This window comes from Cibotium barometz, chromosome 30 (assembly GCF_041138505.1).
Source record: "Cibotium barometz isolate CiBa-2024 chromosome 30, ASM4113850v1, whole genome shotgun sequence".
NCBI lineage: Eukaryota > Viridiplantae > Streptophyta > Polypodiopsida > Cyatheales > Cibotiaceae > Cibotium > Cibotium barometz.
The window spans coordinates 15,953,628-15,962,986 of NC_141075.1; positions in this window are offsets into that span (position 1 = coordinate 15,953,628).

The window sequence follows — 9,359 nt, forward strand, 5'->3', positions numbered from 1 at the left end:
TAGAATCCCTGACTTGTTTGAGGCCTAGACATGATGGTATTTACCTTATAATTCCAAGGGCCGTGACTACCCGTATATACCGAGAGTATACTGCAGCTCTTTACTGACAGTATATACGAGTAAATCTAAGACTTGAAATTATAAGCATTAATGCTATCCAGTTGATGAATTCGAATGTGGTTGATATGATTTTAAATTCTGTTTGGGAACTGATGAATTGATTGGGATTCTGATTGAAAAATGATGATTTTTGAAATTTAGTTGAAATATAATAACCTGAGCAAAACCACAATGAGGATGAATGGGACGAGTCCCTGTAATGATAAATGATGATAATGATTTCAGCAAATCACTATGAGATTAGTGGATTGTGCTGTCAAATTGCTACTGTTAATACTTGAGACGGTAGATCAAGTTAAGGGATGACAAATTGAGAACTTGCTTGACTGAAATTCCCGTGGAGGAATGTTCAGAAGGAAATTATTCGGTCTGATGGACCATTATCGTAGGAATGATATGATCTAAATGAATTATTATTTAATGATGAGTTCTATATAAGGGATATTTATCCCCATATTCTGTTGGGTTGACCGGAATATAAGGAACCCCAGAATAAATTGGATCTTAAGCAAAAGAGTTGTCCTCTACTTGCGAGATGAGGACATCTTGCACCTTTTAAGTGGGGTAGAATGTAAGATTCCTCCCCAACCTTCGAGGTATACAGGAGTAAGAATCTCCCTTTCTAATCTTATAATTATTCCCTCTCTAAAATAAAAGAAAGTTTTGTTTAACAAAGGAAGACCCTTTTTCTAGAATACTTCTCAAGAGTCCCACCTGTTTTAAGGATTCAGAACAATGAGTTCAGAAGTGAGAATCGATGTTTTGGATATCAAGGTTTTGGTCTTCATTCAAGTACGGCCCAATTTCTGATCTTATAATTATTCCCTCTCTAAAATAAAAGAAAGTTTTGTTTAACAAAGGAAGACCCTTTTTCTAGAATACTTCTCAAGAGTCCCACCAGTTTTAAGGATTCAGAACAATGAGTTCAGAAGTGAGAATCGATGTTTTGGATATCAAGGTTTTGGTCTTCATTCGAGTACGGCCCAAAGAAGTTCTTTATCTCTTGGGGAGTATATGAAGTTATCCCCCAGATATTGTGAGCCTTATATCTGAATTCAATGAAAGTAGGTGACTTAGCCTACAAGCTTCTTTTATCTCTTCACCTCAAAATTCTTAATGCCTTCTATAGAAAAATGTGTGAAACCCAAATCATGGAAAGACAGTAAAACTTCAGTGGCAAGTTATCGTTGGCTTCTAAGTTACGCTAGCTCCTTCCTTTATATAAGTCGTAACTTTTACTTGTCGCTCACAGTAATCTTACTCCCATCAATCTCCTTTCTTTCTTAATCTCCTTCATGGCTTGGCAACAAGAACTAGTTTTATCCATAATGATTCCTCACCTTCAAGACGCAAGTGAATCTGTGAAGAAGGATTTTATAGAGCAGTATGAGCGCTCACTTTTCCCTCACTTGGGAACTTCTGTAGCGCAAACCAAATGGCGGACCTATCAAAACATAACTAGGGTAACACCCTGGGGTCAGCAGCACTTTCGTAACAATGTCCGCTTGGCCATGGTTATTGAAGCTTTGGGTTTGGGTCCCCGATATTACTGTGTCATGAGATCAAGGCATCTTGGGTTTTCTGAGCGGGACTTCTTACTGGCATGTTTTCTTCCTCATGAGAAGATATGCCTTTATCCCGTTTTTGGCTTGCCTCTCAGAGGTCCTTTTGTTAGATCACCTCATACCTCTGAGATAGGTGCAGCAATAACCAACAGAATTATTCTCATAGATGAGTTACCTTATACTTGTGCAGCTTGTGAGGACTGCTTTTGTGATCATATGATGGACGGGCTTATGGAAGTGTAAAGAGTTCTTCTATCTTTACTGTATAAGTTCCGAGAATGAATAAAGTTTAAATCTTGTTCTTATTTTGAATCTTGCTCTCTTTAAGACGTTTCTTGGTGGTTAATCTTGATTAAAATTTTTCTTTAAGTCTCATATTCGTGCATCTTGCGAAATTATCCCAGTTTGCGAGATGAGGACATCTCGCATTTTTTAAGTGGGGTAGAATGTAAGATTCCTCCCCCACCCCCTTTTTGATGTCTAGTATCTTTCCCTGTAATCAATCCCTCTTCAGAAATATAAAGACCTTGTTTCTATCTGTTTTAGCCTAGAGAGAGAAAAATATTCTAGAGAGAGAATATTCAAATTTTGAATATTTTTGGATAGAAAAATATCTCTTCTAATTCAGATGAGTTCCCCTGAAACAGAAATTCAAAAAAGAATTTTCCAATGTGCAATTGGAATTAATTAAAAATAGGTATAAAGAACCTTAGCCTAAGGGTCTAGATTTTCAGAAATCTTTAGACTATGGTCCAATTAAGGTTCCTATGGACCAATAGCATCAATCCATGTGTAGGGAGGAGATAAATCCAACTTGTAAAAAGAAAATACCCAAAAATGAGTAAATGCTCACATGAGGTGAAGAGTTGAAAATGTACAAGGTTTATTAGTAAAAAACTATGTGCAATATTAAAAATATGAGATATTTTGGGTATAATGATTTTATTATGACACATATGTAAGGAAGGGGAGTCCCTTAAATGCTCACATAAGATGAAGAGTTGAAAATGTACAAGGTTTATTAGTAAAAAACTATGAGCAATATTAAAATGATTCCATTATGACACATATGTAAGGAAGGGGAGTTCTTTAAAGGAGGTGCATATTTCACATAAGATGAAGAGTTGAAAATGTACAAGGTTTATTAGTAAAAAACTATGAGCAATATTAAAATGATTCCATTATGACACATATGTAAGGAAGGGGAGTTCTTTAAAGGAGGTGCATATTTCACATAAGATGAAGAGTTGAAAATGTACAAGGTTTATTAGTAAAAAAACTATGAGCAATATTAAAATGATTCCATTATGACACATATGTAAGGAAGGGGAGTTCTTTAAAGGAGGTGCATATTTCACATGCTTGAATGAGTTTTAAACTCATAAAAATTGAGATATTTCATCTCTCCTCTCTCCTCATTCAAGTCTAGTTCCAAAAAGTTAGCTTAACTGACCTAAAAATGGTCAATTATTGACCAAACTGATTTAGAAAATTCTAGAATCAGTTTGTTTGGTTAGGAGCTCAATTTTTCCTATAAATAGAAGCCTCCCCCTTGTTGAAAAATACATAGTGTTTATGCATCGTTACTCTACTCCACCTAAGCCAAGAACTGTGAATTCATTTAATAATTCACTAGTTTTTGGAGCTTCCCTCTTTCTTCAATCCCCATTAGTGGCTCCATCAACATACTTAACCAATTGATTGGTTGGGGGCCTCTACCGTGAACAAAGAATCAAGCAAGTTGTAAGGTAATTAGTGAATATTGATCTTTCTATAATTTCTCAATGTTTCTCTCTTCTCAACCCCTCTCAAGCTTGAGAAGTTTAATTGGTATGGTTTTTTTTAAATGCTATTGAAGTTTGAATAGTAGTGAAGAGTTACATAATGCTATTGAAGTTAATTTTCATTTATGTTTAAATTCTAATGATTTTTATGTAAATTCTCTCCCTCACTCAAGAAATGGTCATACTCATGACCCGTTCTCAATCCAAATCAAGCTTTTCATAAAGCTTTTTCTTAACCCAAGATTAAGCTATGCTTGAGGCCAAATTAATAGCTTTTTTCTATGCTTTTAGTTTATGTATATTAATGATTCAATCCATTATGGATTAATAATCCAATTAGAGATTATTTTAATTATTTCCTTAATGATAAGCATTATCCCTTAGAAAAATTGAGATTTATCAGTCATAGCAGCGGAGCTATGGCAAAATTTTTATAAAAATTATGCATAAAATAATCTCATTCAAAGCATAAAAAGAGGACTTCCTACCATATTCTAGGAATTATCATCCTAGATTAATTGAAAGAATTTCATTACAATCATAGAGAAATTAAATTTTAATATCATGCATAAAGGATAAGTTTTTATATCAAAAGTGTTATTTTTACCATTTTTATTTCATGCATAGAAGTATGCATAATGGATAAATTTTTATATCAAAAGTGTTATTTTTACCATTTTTATTTCATGCATAGAAGTATGCATAATGGATAAATTTTTATATCAAAAGTGTTATTTTTATCATTTTTAATTTTCATGCATAGAAGTATGCATAAAGGAAAATTTTTTATATCAAAAGTGTTACTTTTATCATTTTAATTTTCATGCATAGAAGTATGCATAAAGGAAAAAATTTTATATCAAAAGTGTTACTTTTATCATTTTTAATTTTCATGCATAGAAGTATGCATAAAAGAAATTTTTTTTATATCAAAAGTGTTACTTTTATCATTTTTAATTTTCATGCATAGAAGTATGCATAAAAGTTGATTATTTTATTATAAAAGTGTGACTTTTATCATAATTGAATTTCATGCATAGAGGTATGCATAAAAGTTGATTATTTTATTGTAAGAGTGTTACTTTTATCATATTGGATTTCATGCATAGTGGTATGCATAAAAGATATTCTTTTTATACTAAAAGTGTGATTTTCCTCATAAATGGATTTTATGCATAACTTAGATGCATAAGAGAAATTCTTTTATTCTAAAAGTGTAATTCCTACCAAATTGAACTTATGCATAAGAAGATGCATAAAAGATTGATTTTAATTTCGAAACTGTTAGTCTCCTTAAATGGAATTTATGCATAAATAAAAGTGTAGAGAAATCTTATACTAAATATAAGAATTCTCTTAAAAAAGATATGAAATGTGATAAGATGTGATAAGAGGTGTATGAGATGTGATAAGAATTGATAAGATGCGTATGGAAAGTGATAGGAGGTAATAAGAGGTGTATGAGATGTGATAAGATTTGATAAGATGCGTATGGAAAGTGATAGGATGTGATAAGAGGTGTATGAGATGTAAAAAGATGTGATAAGATGTGTATGAGATGTGATAGAATGTGTTAAGATGAGTTAGGATGTGTTAAGATGTATATGGGATGTGTTAGAACGAGAATGAATGTAATGTGGTTGTATGAATGTGATGTGGATGTATACATGTAGATGTATATGTATGAATGTGAATGTTGATGTGGATGTGGATGTATGTGAATGTAGATGTGAATGTGGATGTATAGATGTGAATGGGAATGTGGATGTGGATGTATATATGTATATGGATGTGGATGTGGATGTATAGATGTGAATGGGAATGTGGATGGGAATGTGGATGTATAGATGTGAATGGGAATGTGGATGTGGATGTATATGAATGTGGATGTATAGATGTGAATGGGAATGTGGATGTGGATGTATGTGAATGTGGATGTAGATGTGGATGTATAGATGTGAATGGGAATGTGGATGTGGATGTTTGTATGTATGTGGATGTAGATGTGGATGTATAGATGTGAATGGGAATGTGGATGTGGATGTATATGAATGTGGATGTATAGATGTGAATGGGAATGTGGATGTGGATGTATGTGAATGTGGATGTAGATGTGGATGTATAGATGTGAATGGGAATGTGGATGTGGATGTATGTGAATGTGGATGTAGATGTGAATGGGAATGTGGATGTAGATGTGGATGTATAGATGTGAATGGGAATGTGGATGTGGATGTATGTATGTATGTGGATGTAGATGTGGATGTATAGATGTGAATGGAAATGTGGATGTGGATGTATATGAATGTGGATGTAGATGTGGATGTATAGATGTGAATGGGAATGTGGATGTGGATGTATGTGAATGTGGATGTAGATATGGATATGGAATGTGAATGTGGATGTATGTATGTATGTGGATGTAGATGTGGATGTATAGATATGAATGGGAATGTGGATGTGGATGTATGTGTGTGGATGTGGATGTATGTGTGTGGATGAGGATGTATGAATGAGGACGTGATAGTGGAGGTATACATGTGGATGTGGATGTATGGATGTGAAAATGGATGTGTATGTATGAATGTGGATATGAGATGTGGATGTATAAATGAGGATGTGAAAATGGAGGTAAACATGTAGATGTAGATGTATGGATGTGGATGTGGATGTGGATGTGGATATGGATGTGTATGTATGAATGTGGATATGGGATGTGGATGTATAAATGAGGATGTAAAAATGGATGTATGCATGTAGATGTGGATGTAGGGGTGTGAATGTGAATGTGTCTGTGAATTAATGTGTCGCCGATATGAGGAAATGGATGAGAATGAGTACACATTAAATGGAATGTGGAATAAGTAATGTGGACTAAGGAGGGATAATGTGGAAAGACGAGAGTTTGATTTAGAAACTGTATTTTGTGACTGTTTGTAAATGACTGTTTTATGTCATGAATGCTGGGGAAGCATTTTGACCGTCTTGTGGATTAAGGTCATGAAGACCTAACTGTTAAAGTTGCAACTGCTGACGGAGAGTCAATGGAGGACGTCTCGCGTAGCAAGGTCGACCGAGGTCTTGACCAGCCTCGGTTCGATTTAAATGGTGAGCTTCCGGTACGGTGGATGAGGGACCAAGGAAGCGGCCTATGAGTGAAGCGCTAGGTCACCTGCGAAGGATCCTAGAGGGTGCTGACCATACGGTGCTCGGGCTCTGGGTCGCCGAAGATACCCACACGTGCGTCGTGGAAGATATTGGAACAAGGAGTAAGAGTTGTTTTGTGAAACCGGGCATGGATCTGGTTGATTGACCTTGCTGGTCTTCAATGGATGAGTCCATGGCTCTTTATATGGATCTGTTGGTTGATCTTGCTGATCTTCAACGAGAGTCCATCTTGATTTTTATAAGTGATTATATTGCCGAGTATTATGGGTTAGGAACTATTGAAAAGGCCCCTGTGTGGACAGGTGGTGAGCGTTCTAGTTGCCAATGATGCCATAGATACTCTGATGATGGGAAATTATGAATCAACCGGATAAATTGGAAGATTATGATCAGTGGTACTATGGTTTCATTAAAGGATTGTTTTAAAGTTAGCTGATGCTAAGAAAAAGGTAATTTCATATTGGGTGTGTAAGTGGTGTGGCTAGTTTTATGTTTGCATGAACTTCCGGCTAGGGGGCCTTGGAACTCTTTTCCTTGGTACCCGGGACAAAACCTAACCAAATTCCAAATTGGATCCCATCACTACAGTGGTTGGGTGGTTGGCTAACCCATGGGATCGGATGGGGTTAGGCTGGATTGATGGATCCGTAAATCGAGACTCAATTTCCGTTATTACGATAGATGAAGTAAGTCCCGGATAGTAATTGTTCTATGGATAGGAATCAACGGCTGTGCCTCTTGATGGGGAAAAAAGCGTTGATCCCAATGATCCAAGTGCAAGTTTCTTCCTTGATCTGACCGAGTATCTTTATAGGTGCAGTCGGATCAGTTTGATCATTATTAATGGTCTTGACTACGTTAGAGTAAAAAGTTATCCTGGAGGAATCGCCCGTGCTTTCCGGATAAGGGAAGTTTTTCCAGGTTCGGTTTTGGAAAAACCGACGGATTAGTCTTTTGTCCGGATATCCATGGACGAGGCCCCGAGTGTGGGACCCTGCCTCGCGCAAGAAGTGCTACTTCCGCTGCTAGTACCCCGAATCCGTTGCGCGGTGGGAATAGGGATCTCACAATCATGCCATGTGGTGATCCCTTTTCCAAATTCTTTTATGTGGATCTCACCATTCACACAATACCTTATGTGGCCCTTATCTTTCCATAATATCTTGCACCTCAAGGGTGCATTCATACACTCAACCAAATAACTCGAGCTTTAGTTTACATTGTACATTTTAACAGGCTTTATAATAATAGTCCAATGGGTAGGCAAGTCACTAAAGACTAGCTTATAAGAGAGTTATAAAAGGAAGTGGAGAGTTGAGTCACTAAATACTAGCTTATAAGAGAGTTATAAAAGGAAGTGGAGAGTTATAAAAGGAAGTGGAGAGTTATAAAAAGGGAGTGGAGAAAACACTAGATCTATTTTGCACAAATGGAAGAATGCATGTGTTACGTTCTAGATGCGAATGCAACCTCCAGGACTATAGCTAGTTGAAGAAGGCGAACGAGGCCTTCCCCCAACACCAAAGGCGACGTGCTCTTCTTCATCGACAATTTGGCTTAGTTGTTGCAGATTGTTGTTGATCTCAAGGCTGGTGCTCCAGATGCGAATGTAACCTCGAGAAGGCCACGTAATGACAATTCTATTGCTACACTAGTCAACGTAGCCTATTAGTACTATGATTAGGATTAGAGGGCCTATTAGTACTATGATTAGGATTGGGATTGCATATGATACATTCAAAGGAGATATAGGAAAGAAAGTTTGACAATGTTCACATAGATATGGTATTGCAAGGAAAATTTAATAAGAAGTTCTACAATTGATGGAATTTATTAAGTTCTTCTACAATTGATGGAATTCAAAGGAAATGGAGAGAAATATTATTCAAAGAGACCCACACTCCTTGTTTGATTCTTCTTCCTTGGCATGTGCATGCAAGTGTGTGTTCAGAGAGTGAATTGCCAACTTGCTAAACAACTTAGCCTAGCGTTCAAACTCCACAATCTATCATCAAACACAATGCCCCAATTATGCACCTGGCCCCAAATCATGCTTAATAGTATTGAAGCCAAAGGCAACCCCTAAGTTGAGGCAAGGGGTGCACTACTATGACATGAACCACATTTTTTTGGTGACTTACCATAGCTCAACAAGCAAGCCGTCATTCTATAACACATCAAGGTATTGATAGTTCTCCTCATGCCACATTCTAAACTCTAGAATTGCTCTGGAACCGGTGGATCTTGTGAACATAAAGGGCATTCACTAAATGTTACGATGGGGCGCCACACGCTTGATAAAGTCTAGTACAATTCACCCCACTTATAGATATCCACTACTCGCGCGCGCGCACACACACAGAGTCAACCTTTGAGGATCACAAAAACTTCCAAATTGGCAAACCATACATCCTGGCCTTCTTTTAAGTCTGTAACCTAGACGCAAAGATGAGGTGCACAAAAACGCATAGTTAAATTATAAGTGGAAGCACCTCAATTCCTATCCCAAGATCACCAAAAAGTCATGCCCCAACGTTGCTCAATTTCAAAAGGAAAACACAGCTTCAAATGCAAATTCACCAAGAAAGGGCTGTATTGCCTTCTAGAATAAACATGCATGCCAAGCTTAAGAATATTAGAGCCTAGAGGAGCCCTCCACCTCCACTCTGCTAGAGAAAGGCTCCTTAGGTACGTGGTCCTCTCTGGCATTCCTCATTTGGTG